Raw genomic sequence first — 13420 nt, 5'->3', positions numbered from 1 at the left:
GAAGGCCTTTATTTTCTTCTTATTTTGGAAGGATGGTTTTGCTGAATACGGTATTAGTAGTTGACAATTATGTCTCTCAACAATTTGAATGTATCATCCCATTCTCTCCTGGCTTATAAGTCTTCTGCTGAGAAATCTTCTGATAGTCTAATGGTGATTCCCTTATATGTAACTTGACACTTTTGTCTTGCAGCATTTGAAATTCTCTATTTTTGAAAGTTTTATTATTATGTGCCTTGAAAAGGGTTGAGTCTAACTGAGGACTTTTGGGTTTCTCGGATCTGGATATTCATATCTATTACAAGATTAGGAAGTTTTAAGCTATTATTTTATTAAATGGGTTTTCTGTGCCTTTTTTTCATCTCTTCTTCCCCTGGAACTCCTGTAATGTGAACATATGTTTGCTAAATGGTGTGCCCAAAGTCCCGTAAGCTTTCTTTATTCTTTTTTATTCCTATTTCTTCTTTTCCCCTCTGACTGGGTTATTTCAAAAGAGCTGTCTTCAAGTTCAGAAATTATTTTTTCTGCTTGATCTAGTCTGTTGTTGAAGGTCTTAATTGTATTACTGTATTTTTAATTCACTTTTTGAATTCCTCAGCTGTAATATTTTTGTTTGCTTTTTTCTTATTTCTTTCTATTGAATTTCTCATTCAGATCATGAATTGCTTTTCTGATTTCATTGAATTGTTTGTCAGTATTCTCTTGTATCTTGCTAAGTTTCCTGAAGGTAATTATTTTGAATTTCTCTTCAGGCATTTTGTAAATATCCTTTGTGGGGGTTTTACTACTCATGTATTATTGTGTTCTTTTGGGGTTGTCATGTTTCCTGGATTTTTTTGTTTGTTTCTCGTATCTACTGATATGATATCTACTGATATCTATACATCTAGTGGAACAGATTGCTTTTTCCAGTTTTATGAAATGATTTTGTAGGGGGAAAGGTCTTTTTTTTTTTTTTTTTAATCTGTAGAGCATCCTGGGTGTCAATGGGGTATAGTGCATTGGCTTTGTGTCTGTGTGGACTCAGTAGTGTGGTCTCTGTGTAGTTTCTTCAACTGTATTTCTCATTGGCCGATATTTGTGTTTGCCTCAATGCCTTAGCTGTGGGAGTTTCTGATGGCCAGGGTGCATTTTTGCTGGGGGAAGGGGTGCCAAGCTGGTTGCAGGGCCAGACACATGCAGGCATGGTTGGCCGGCCAGCAGTGTGGCAGTCTCTCCCAGAACTGGGTCACTAACAGACTGGGTATCAGGGTGGGCACAGATGTAGCAGGCCATTGTTAGTGTGGTGGACCCTCTGGCAAAGCAGGGCTCTACTGAAGTGACTGTAAAACCATCCGCAGGCTCTCACATGTACTATAAACTGCCTGGCTGCCTGACGGGGGCACATGTGGGAGCAGTAACCTGGCTGGTGGTTTGGTGGTGTCCCTGCTGTGGAAGTCTGCTTATTACCCAGAGGAACTAATTGACATATGGCTTCAAATACTGGGGTTTTAATCATTTGTCCAGCCTATAATCCTAGTACCCAGGGTCATGGTGTTTCAGGCATGCATGTGAACGTGAAAGAATGATATTGGGACCTAGGCAATGGATAAAGGCAATGTCTTCTGGCCCCCAGGGTAGAACACACTCTAGCAGTGGGTCTGGTGTTAAGATGGTGCTATGTAGTAGCAGTTTACATCCCAAGAGTGGGGGATTCACAATGTGAGTTCCTATTCCAGAGCAATGCAGCTGTGCCAACTTCTAGCAACTCTCCAAAGTGAGTTTGGGACCTGTGAGGGCTAGGGGATTCTTCTATAGAAAGAACCACTGGCATCTGTGATGATAATGGGACTCCTGGGTGTGTTCAACTTTTCTTTTACCTGTAAGAAGAAATCCCGCCATCTCCAAGCTTATCCTGGTAGGGGAGACATTGTAAAGTGGCAGGGTAACTTGTACCCCTCTCTCTGGTGCTATCCTAAGTGTTTGTGGTCCACAGGATTTTTACCACTCCCTGCTGTTCTCTAGGGTACTTCATTAGTCACTCTACTCAAAATATAATTTTTTTCTTATTGTTTTGGTCCCTTTTTGTTGAGGTGGGGAAAGCCGGATAACTCTAGTTGGCATTTTACTGATGCCACTCCATGACTTTTCGATTACAGTTTTTGCTAACTACAAAAATCCGTCTTCATCTAAGTGTTCCCTTTCAGTTCCTAAGTGTATCAGCTAGGATTCTTTCTGTTGCACCAGACAGAATACTAACTCTAACTGATTTTAAAAGTATGGGGGATTTATTGGCTTATATAACTTGAAAATCCAGAGGATAGTTTCATTTTAAGTGTGGCCTGGTTATAGGCTCAAACAATGTGATCAGGATTTCATTCTCCTCTTTATTTCTTATCTTTTTCCCTGTTGGTTTCATTGTTAGTCTTCAGGGGTGGGAAAAAGAAGTTGTCACATAGAAGTTTTAAGCCTACATTTTCCTGGGTTAAAATCCCACAGAAGTGAAAGCATCTTTTTCTGAGTATTCTGATCAAATCCTTGCCTATGTTCTGATTGGAACAACCTGGGTACATGTTTAACCTCGTACTAAAGAACTAGTAGGGCATGGGTTTCTGCCCCCTTTTTGAGGTTGGATCACCACTGGAACCAGATAGATTGAGGATCAGTTGGGTGTCATTATCTAAAGAAATTCAGGGTGTGGTACCCTAAATAAGGCCAATAAAAACTTGGTGAGAAATATACCAAATGTGCATTGAACTAAGCATATCCTAAATGAGTCTGAGTGATTCTCGCTGGCCTCAATGCCGTCAGTCTACACTAGATGAATCTTGCTGCCTTGAATCTAAGTATTCAGTTTGCTCAGCATAAGTACCTGTGTAACCATTGAACCATTCTGACTCTAATCCTTTATGGAAATACATTCAGAATTTGCCGTTTTTTTTTTTTTGCTTTTTTGTTTTTTTTTTAAAGTTAGGTAGATTACCTGTCAGGTTTACCACGTTTTGAGTAAATATGTTGGTTGTGGGCATCTGCCTTTCCATAGTTATCTTACCTGCTAAAGCATCTGTGCATTTTTAAAATCACTTCTTTTTGCTAACTACTTTATTGATTATTCAATGCACCCATTTACAGTGTCTCAAGCTTGATAGTCTAAGATGTTAAAAGCAGAGTGGAAGGTAGATGAATCTCTACTTTCAACTTCATTTTCCTCATTGATGATAAGAAAACTCACATTGAGGGCTTGCTAAATAATAAGCAGGTTTATAAACAATTTAGATGTATTAACTTATCCTCACACAAAGTGAGGTAGATACTATTCTTATTATTTTACTTGTAAATAATTTGAAGCAGAGAGATATTAGATAATTTTCTCAGGGTCACAAGAATACAATGATGTGAACATTGAATTCTTACCCAGGTAGTTTGATATCAAGATCTGCTTTCCTAACAACTACACAATGCTGCCTCTGATGGACGTTCATATATTTATTCTTGATCATTTCCTCACCTTGCCAGATGTGCCCTGACTATACTGTTAATAGGCTTGCATTATTCAGGTGAGTCTTAGTGGCACAGCTTTCTCATGCCAGATATTTTTGCATAGCTGCTGAAACTTTTCATGTACCTTCTAGATACAGAAACAAACTAGGAGTCTTTAGCATATTGTGTGTTCCAAAGCTTGGAATTGAACAGCCAGCTCCCATGTAGAAACATATCCAGCCTGTTGGCTTCCTTTTGCACTTCTTTCTCACATTAAACTTCCCATTGCTTCAGCTGTTCTACCAGCACTTGAGGGAGGCAGAGTCATATAATGGGACAGGGAATCCCTTGGGACTCAGATTTGGGTTGCAGTTCTAACCTGGTAGTTGAGATATGTGTGAATTTTGGTATATTCATCTTCTCTGTGCCTCAATTTTTTCATATGTAATGTGCTGAAAAAAATAGAACTTATGAAACAGAAAACTTGATTCAGTGTTGGCTAAAAATAAAAGAAACCACATTTCACAAATAATGCTAACAAATAAGGTTTAGGAGGAAATAATTTTGGAAATACAAATAATGTGCTGCTGATGAAATAAATGATAGGGACAGGAGGCAGGGAAATTCTGGGCACAAGAGAGCTGGTCCCGGACAGGGCCCCACGCTCAAGCTGAAAAGCCTAATACTGTGGTCCGAAGTGAGAACATACATCCCTGTTTTCCTGCTTGAATGTTGTCTTTTCTGATACCACCCATAGCCCACCCTGCCCCCATCATGACCCTATAAAAACCCTAGAACTCAGCCAGGAGAGAGGAGAAGCAGCTGGATGACAGAAACTATGGTTGGACATTGGAGAGAAGCAGCTTGACTTCAGGGGGACAGCTTGACAGTGTAGCTTCAGAGATGAGTCTGGCGTAGCCTCAGAGAGGAGTCCGGGGATGGCCGGACTCCAGAGGAAGATTACCTTTGTGCTCTGTTCTTCCCACTGAGAGCCACTTTCATCAGCAATAAAATCCACCATGTTTACCATCTTCAGTTTATTCACACGACCTCATTCCTCCTGGACACTGCACAAGAACTTGGGTGCCACGAGTGCAGGTACAAAAGGCTGTCACACTAACCCTCCACCAAGCTGTTACCACTTAAGCTGTCCGTAGACAGAAAAGCTAAATGGGCACTGTAACACGCCTTCTGGGGCTTCAGGGGTCGTGGGCAACCCACTAAATGCTGCTGCAGAGCCTGCACGGAGTTTTGCCCCTGCCAGAGCCCAAAAGTGCTTGCCCTCACTCCTGCACCTGCTTACCTGTGCTCCCCATTCCACAAGGGGTAGAACAAGGGGTGTAAAAAAATTTATATTCTGTGATCACAGGTAGTTTCAGAAAAACTGTTAATCCTTGCTTTTCTTCTCCTGTCACACCACCATAACAATAATCATCAACACAGAAGAAGACTTTTGTGACCAAATATGTGGATTTTTTCCCCCACCACCAAGCTAGTAACTAATTCTACAACAGACACTAGACACTAACTGGGTGTCCTCCAAGTCAGTTTTAATGCTATCTACATGGAAATAGTGTCATATCCTACAGGTTGAGGGTTGAGTCCCCAGGATTACCCTTTAGACACCAGTCACAAGTCCAGGTCTCTGGAACTTCTTTTTCTTTTTTTTTTTTTAAGAGACAGAGTCTCACTCTGTCACCCAGGCTGGAGTGCAGTGGCACAATCATGGCTCACTGTAACCTCACCTCCTGGGTTCAACAATTCTCCTGCCTCAGCCTCCGAGTAGCTGGGACTACAGGTGTATGCTGTCACAGCTGGCTGATTTTTTGTATTTTAATTGAGATAAGGTTTCACCTTGTTGCCCATACTGGTCTTGAACTCCTGTGCTCAGGCAATCCACCTGCCTTGGCCTCCCAAAGCGTTAGTATTACAGGTGTCAGCCAGCACGCCTGGCCTGGAACTTCTGATTGATGGTCTTCAATTTGGGATTTCTGTGACCCTCTTTGTGGTTTCAATTAATTTGTTGGATTGGCTCACAAAAATCAGGGAACACTTAGGTTTATCATTTATTGTCAAGGATATTACAAAGGATACGATGAAGAGACTCATAGGATGAGGTATGGGGAAAGGGGCACAGAGCTTCCATGTCCTTCCTGGGCATACCCTCCTCCAGAAACCTCCGTATGTTCACCTATCCAGAAGCTTTCTGAACTGTGTCCTCTTGGGTTTTTTTAGAGACTTCACTAAGTAGGTCTAAATAGTTAAACCATTGGCCATTGCTGATCAACTTGACCTTCAGTCCTTACCTTTCTCAGGAGTCTTTAATTATGCCTTTGTTTCAGTTGATCATCCCCATCCTGAAGGTATCAGCCAACATTAGTATGCAAAAAGATAGCACTTTGGAGAGTCCAAGGATTTTTAAAATTGTATAACAGGAAACAGGGATACAGACCAAATAGGTATTTCAAATATCACAGGGGTACACAATCAAAAATGATTACTTCTGTAGGAGCAGACATGTGGGGCAAAAAGCCGTACTTAACTTTAAATATATATGGACTCTATCTCTTGATATAACCCTGAGAAGGAATGTAGATGCTTCTTTCTTAAGAAGACAAGACAAATTCTTCTTAAGACATTTAAAATTTCCTGTTTAATTTTTCTGGAACTTAACCTTCATAGGCAAGCACTGGGAAGCCTTATGTTTTCATTTAAATTTATCAAATAAATTTGGTTTAGGAAATGACATTTCTTCCTTTGAGCTGTAAGTGAACTTACCAGCCTTGGGTAAGCAGAATGGGCTCCAACCTGAGTTTCCCTGAGGGCCTTCAGCAAGCAATAGCAATAACAACATAAAGTACTTCCAGTGGATTCAAATCCAAACATGATACAAGCTTTGTTTCTTTGACAATAGTAATAATTAATAGTGCCTTCCTCAGGAGATTTATTGAGTATATAATGCTCAGCAAGCGCAGTGTTGTTAATGTCAGGCCTCTGAGCCCAAGCTAAGCCATCATATCCCCTGTGACCTGCATGTATACATCCAAACGGCCTGAAGCAACTGAAGATCCACCAAAGAAGTGAAAATAGCCAGTTCCTGCCTTAACTGATGACATTCCACCATTGTGGTTTGTTCCTGCCCCACCTTAACTGATCAATTGACTTTGTGACAATACACCCTCCCTGCCCTTGTGATAATGTGATAATGTACTTTGTGATATTCCTGCCCTTGTGGATGTACTTTACATGATACACCCTCCCCACCCTTGAGAAGGTATTATGTAATATCCTTCCACGCCCTTAAGAAGGTACTTTGTAATATTCTCTCTGCTCTTGAGAGTGTACTTTATAAGATCAGGTACTTTGTAATATTCTTTCTGCTCTTGAGAATGTACTTTGTAAGATCCACCCCTTGCCCACGAAAAATCGCTCCTAACTCCACCTCCTATCCCAAAACCTGTAAGAACTAAGGATAATCCCACCACCCTTTGCTGACTCTCTTTTTGGACTCAGCCCGCCTGCACCCAGTTGATTAAAAAGCTTTATTGCCCACACAAAGCCTGTTTGGTGGTCCCTTCACATGGATGTGCGTGACAGTTAAATATAATGAACTCCCAGTTTCTCTTCAAAGAATCAATGTATCGGTATGTTCAGCTCTCTTATTCTTTGATTCTCCATTTTAAAGTTTAACTTCCTGGTTCTCTCACCTCCCTTGCTTCTAGTTTTAGTAAACAACTTTCCCGCCAGTCCTAATCAGTAGTTCACATCTGTTCCCTGGTTACCTGCTCTGTCCTGACTCATCCTGGTCACCTGCTTTGACCTAAGTCACCCCTGGTCACCTGCCCCGTCCTGACTCATCCCAGTCACCTGCTTTGACCTAAGTCACTCCTAGTCACCTGCTCTGACCTAAATCATCTCTAGTTACCTGTTCCTAACCATCCTTCCCTCCAAACTACTCACCCCACCACTCTGGCTCATACCCCTGCCCTCTTTGAAATAGCCAATCGGAATTAGCTTAGACTGTGCAGTCCAGCCCTAGCCAATAGGGGAACAACACAGCAGTAGGGGCTACCTGCATCAGGAATAAGAACTCCTTCCCCTCAAACCAGAAGAGCACCCATGCTCTGCAAGAGCTCTTCTGCAAAGCCTTCCTTCCAAAATAGGACCTGCCAAGTTCCAGGCAAGCTTCAGTCCCTCAGTCAATTGTGACTGCTTGAGTTTGTCCATTTCAGTTCCCTTCCCTCCCAGAGCCTCTGCAATACATACTCTTCAAAGAAACTAACTCCAGCAAATGAAATAATGAATCATAAATTTTATTTCAAAATGTAAACGTCACTAAACATACATACACATTAAAACAATACAATTTACAATTTCATTTAAAAAAAAAAAAAAAAACACCTTCCCCTCCCCTGTCCAGGTGTGCTCTCACCATTTCTCCATTCGTGAGTCACATCCTTCTATAGAAGTAAAAATTGCCTTGCTGAGAGAATTAAATTTACGTTCAAGTGCTATTTCTTCACGGCACCGAGGAACAAGAACTTTGCATTTCTAACAGTGTCATAAATATTTAATAAGTGAGGAGGGAAAAAAGGGAAAAAAAATTAAAGAAAGAAAGAAAATAGAAATCAAAGAAGAAAAAAAAAACAAGCTGCCTGTGTTAGCTGACTCATTTCAAAGGCAGTAACAGGCAAAGTTTCGATAACGTTATCTAAGGGCCACAGCTCAGAGGAATGTGCTCTAAAGACTCTCCCAACACTCCCTCAACTAAAGGATGTGAAGAGATAAGTTTTCCTATCTCTCCTTTAGTGTGAGTAAACTTTCCCCTAGAATCCCATCCCCTCTGCTATGTAAACTATACCTTGCTTCTTGCTCTGTAAGTTGTATGAGTTTCTGTTTTTCCTGTAGTTAATGATTGCAGGTTCCTGCTTCTTCATCTAAGCAGTATAGCCTGAGCAGGTCTAGCTTGTAGCCAGCTAGGCGCCATGGTAGGGGTAGCAAGATGAGTCTTTGTGAAACTCCTTTGAGCTAACCAGACAACGACCATCTGGGCTGCATAGTAAGGAGTATACTAAACCTGAGTTATAAGCCTGTCTTAGTTTGATTAACGGCCTTTGTCCTGCCTCTGTAAGTTTGCATTTGGGCCGCTTAGGAGTAGGTATATAAGCAAAACCTTGTTTTTGTTCCGGGCCCAGTTTTTTGGACGTTGAGTCTGCTGGGCTGGGGTACACTCAATAAAAGATTCTCCTGCTATACCCTGAGGTCTCCCTTGCCCTCCTGATTTTCTGCAACATAAGTAGTAGTTACTCTTAACTTGCTACATGTAGTAACTTATCCAGAAGCCTATCTTTGTGTTTCCTATCACACACTCCCCAATGCCTTCCATCCCCTCCTTTAACTGGGAACTCAGCTTCTCTCCATTCTTCTGCAAACCAAAAATCAATTTCTAAGCCCTCCAATAGACTGAATGGACTCCTCTCTTGGCCAACGGGATCCCCAAGAAATCTGAAAAAGTAGTTCAGGCAATGACGGGAAGGGGGCTGGACATGCCTCATTATACTCTCCTCCGTTTGGCATTCAGACATAACCAACCAGCACTAACATTAAAACAGAGATCTTTAGACTGACAAAACAGACTCTTTGTAGTAAGAAGATAAAAAATTCCAGTCTGACTCTAGTATAGCGTCACATGACAGATAGCAGGCCCTGAAATAAATCTAAGTATTTTACCCCAAAATATATTTGTTTGACATATTTTGAAATGGTCTCACAAAACACTTTTGTGGGGGATATTTATACTCTGTAGAGAATCCTCTTCTCAGTCTTTTTCTGATCCTGAAGAGATTAGCTGAGAGTCTAACACTTTTTAAAGGTCTGAATAGGAAACTTTTGGTATCTATTGCTTCTAAGGGCAGCCACCTGTGAGACTTTATCTATATAATAAGGACTTTGGTCTCTATAACCCCTTATCTATTTTTTTCTTTGTTTTTAGACAGAGTTGTACTTTATCACCCAGGTTGGAGTACAATGGCACGATCTTGGCTCACTGCAACTTCCGCTTCCCAGGTTCAAACAATTATCCTGCCTCACCCTCCCGAGTAGCTGAGATTACAGGTGTCTGCCACCATATCCAGCTAATTTCTGTATTTTTAGTAGAGACGGGGTTTCACCATGTTGGCCAGGCTGATCTCGAACTCTTGACCTCAGGTGATCTGCCCACCTCAGCCTCCCAAAGTGCTGGGATTATAGGCATGAGCCACCGCACCCAGCCCACAACCCATGGTCTTAACCCAGACACTCCTTTCTATTGATTCAGGTCTTTAGCTAATAATTTAACCTTTTCAACCAATTGTCAATCAGAAAATCTTTGAATCCATTGTTAAAGCAAACTAAATGTGGCCTGAGAAGGACCCCGTACTTCCATATTTGAGTCCTTGTGAACGAACTGCAACTTAGCTTAATAGGCAGACAAAATTGAATACCTAAGTTAGGAGTATGTGCCTGTAACAACAGCTGAGTGCTGATGCCTTGCCTAAAACATATTGTGAAACATATTGTGCTTTTTTGTGTCTCAGCAGGAGTTGGTGGGTATTTATCCTTAAGGTCATATCAATGTCTCCTGCTAGGGTCTGAAAAGATGCTTTAATTATTCCTAATTCCTACCTATGTGCAATGGGTTTTGTGCTCTTTCACAGTCACCAGCCTAAGGTGTGACAGGATATTCTGGCAGCTCCTGAATCTTGTAAACTGAAAAGACTGATTTCAGTTTTCCTAAGTCATATTGATAATGCTAGCATGTGGAATTTGCACTAGATAAGCAGGGCTGCCAATGGTTATTTCTGGCTTCTCAGTGGCAAAAGCCACAAAGCCACAGAAACCACAATTTCATATTCATTTCTTTCTTGCCTGTGTTTAGTACAGTGCCTAAAATTGAGATGTTTAGCAAATGGCTTAATAATTGTGTCAAATAAGTGAATTCCAAAAAGATCCATAGTGCAAAATAAATAAGATCTAGGTACAAGAAAGATCACATACGAGCAAACACAAATGTAGTTTTCTGTTACTTTTAAGGAAGCTAGTTTTTTGACCTGGGGTGTTTAACAAAGATTTCTCTTTTACCTGCAGTGTTTTGTTCTCAGTTATTAATGGATCAGTATTTTTTTTTCCAGAGTACCCACCTATTTTTTATATAACCTTGAACTTCTACTTAATTTTTCTGTGTTAGTTGCTTCTACAAAGGCACTGCAGTTTCTGAAAACAAAGCAATGCAACTTAAGCTCTCCTGTTGTGGTTGAAACAGGACTTTGGGATATGGCCATTGTCAGCAGCAGGGAATCAGAGATCATAGGGAAATTGAAGTCTACACTCACGGTATACTTGGAAGGATGACTTACTAGTATTGTTTTTTGTATGAATACTTCCTGCAGTGATATAAAAGAGACATGAGATAAGAGAGCTGGATTGTCCAACTCATTTAGACCAGGTTCAAAATCAGGACAAAAATGTCTCCTCTCTCTTTTTTTTTTTGAGATAGGGTCTCACTCTGTCACCCAGGCTGTAGTATAGTGACATCATCATGGCTGACTGCAGCCTGGACCCCCTGGGCTCAAGTGATCCTCCTGCCTCAGTGTCCCAATTGTGTGGAACTACCCTTGTGTGCCATGGTGTCCAGCTAATTTTTTATTTTTTAAATTTTTGTGGAGATAGGGTCCTACTATGTTGTCCAGGTTGGTCTTGAACTAGCCTCCAGTGACTCCTGCCTTGGCCTTCCAAACGGTTGGAATTACAGGTGTGAGCCACCATGCCCAGCTTGAAATGTCTCTTTTTTGTTTCTAATTTTTCATCTACATATTTTCTCTCTTCTATTCCTCACTTTGCTTTTATGAAGAACACAAATTTAGGTTGACTCAAGCCTTATTTTTCTTAGTGTCACCTGACTTCATTTCCTTCTCAAAATCTCTTAAATATTCAAATTTTTTATTAATAACTTATAAATCCATAATTTAATATAACCTATAGGGAATCTTTTTGATTACTTTAGATATATGCATTTTCTTTGGACTGATCATTCCTGAAAGTCTGGCTTTAAAATATAATTTATATATTAAATTTCTTATTAGCATTTGAAAAAAAAACTTGATTATTTTGGACAGCACGTTAGTTTTTTTTAATTTTCTGACAAGTTATCTTGATATCAGTCCCCAATCTATTTCTATTGTCTAATATTGGGTCCCATCATACATTATATTACTTTCTTGGATCCTACTATTATTATGAGATCCCTACAGTTAACAACTCTATGCTGGGTGCGGTGGCCCATGCCTGTAATCCCAGTACTTTGGGAGGCTGAAGTGGGTGGATCACCTGAGGTCGGGAGTTCAAGACCAGCCTAACCAACATGGTGAAACCCTGTCTCTACTAAAAATGCAAAATTAGCTGGGTGGGGTGGTGCATGCCTGTAATCCCAGCTGCTTGGGAGACTGAGGCAGGAGCATCTCTTGTACCCGGGAGGTGGAGGTTGCAATGAGCCGAGATCACACCATTGCACTCCACTCCAGCATGGTGACAGAGCAAGACTGTGTCTCAAAAAAAAAAAAAAAAAAAAAAACAGCTCTGATGTGGGTGGTGGTTAGGACGTATATCAGCTTTTTATGAATTTGGCAATTACTTCCATCTGTTTTGCATTCATCAAAAAGTACAAAGTGTAACCATGATGAGAACTAATAAGTGGTAGAGGGAGAATATAAGAATTAGGGGTTATTATTGGGGCTATTTTACATAATACTACATGAGAGGGTACTTACAGTAAAACAAAACTTTTCCAAGGCTGTATACACTTAGCAAGCAGATGGATTTCTATAATAATGGTATCTCTTTTTTTCTCTTAAAATCAACTTTATTACTATAATTTGCATACAGCCAAGATATTTAAGTGTGCAGTAGATTAGTTTTAACAGAAGTATGCAGTACTCCCCCCTCACCCACAGGAAACATGTTCCAAGACCCCCAGTGTGTGCCTGAAACTGCAGATATAACCAAACCATATAAATACTATGTTTGTTTCCCCATACATACTTACTATGATAGTTTAATTTATAAATTAGCCACAGTGAGAGGTTAACACTAATAACTTAAAAAAGAACAATTATAACAATGTACGATATCACATGGTTTATCTCTCTCAAAATATCTTATACATTCTTAACAGTTTTCAGAAAGCAGTTGGTGTAGATAGCTGAAACTACAGAAGAGAAAACTGTGAATAAAAGGGATCGACTGTACCCCTTATAACCACCACTCTAAGCAAGATATAGAACAGCTTCATCACTTCGGTAAGTTTCCTCATGCTCCTTTGCTTTGATCTTCACGCCCTACCCAACCCTAGGCAACTGCAAATCAGCTGTCGCTATAAATTATGCTGCCTTTCTGAAATAATACAGTATGTAAACTTTAGTGTATAGCTTTTTCATTAAGTGTGTTTTAAGATTCTTCCATTTTTTTAGGTATCAGTAGTGTATACATTTTTGTTTTTTATTTATGGAGTGATATTCCATTGTAGGAATATACCATAGTTTGCTAATTTATTTACCTGCTGATGATTATTTGGGTTGTTTCTAATTTTAGGCTATTGTTAATAAAGCAGCCTCAAACATTAGTGCTAAGGTATTTTTATGGGAATAGATTTTCATTTTTCTTGAGGAAATATTTAGAATGAAATTGCTAGGTCATATGGTTTGTATATTTTCAACATTGTTAAGAAACTGATTTCTACAGTGGTTATACTATTTTACATTCTACTTAGCAATGTCTCAGAATTTTAGTACTATCAATTCGTATTGTCAGTCTTTTAAAATAAGTGTGTACTGCTATTTCATTGTTTTAATTGACATTTTCCTGGTGACTAATGATGTTGAGTATATTTTCATGACTTACTGGCCAGTTGTATATCTTTGTTTGTAAA

At 40.0% G+C, this 13420-nt stretch overlaps 1 long non-coding RNA gene across 1 annotated transcript in view; it reads left to right on the top strand.

Moving 5' to 3' along the window:
• The first annotated feature begins 12673 nt into the window (after positions 1-12673).
• The window catches only part of LOC140710033 (uncharacterized), a 52412-nt gene continuing 51665 nt past the window's right edge, over positions 12674-13420 (top strand). The window contains exon 1 of the long non-coding RNA XR_012090902.1: positions 12674-12791. This is a non-coding gene — a long non-coding RNA (uncharacterized lncRNA). The remainder of the gene's footprint in view (positions 12792-13420) is intronic.

The sequence above is a fragment of the Chlorocebus sabaeus genome, chromosome 24 (assembly GCF_047675955.1).
Source record: "Chlorocebus sabaeus isolate Y175 chromosome 24, mChlSab1.0.hap1, whole genome shotgun sequence".
Lineage (NCBI taxonomy): Eukaryota > Metazoa > Chordata > Mammalia > Primates > Cercopithecidae > Chlorocebus > Chlorocebus sabaeus.
The sequence above is the reverse complement of the archived record's forward strand: the minus strand, read 5'-3'. Positions and strand labels throughout refer to the sequence as shown.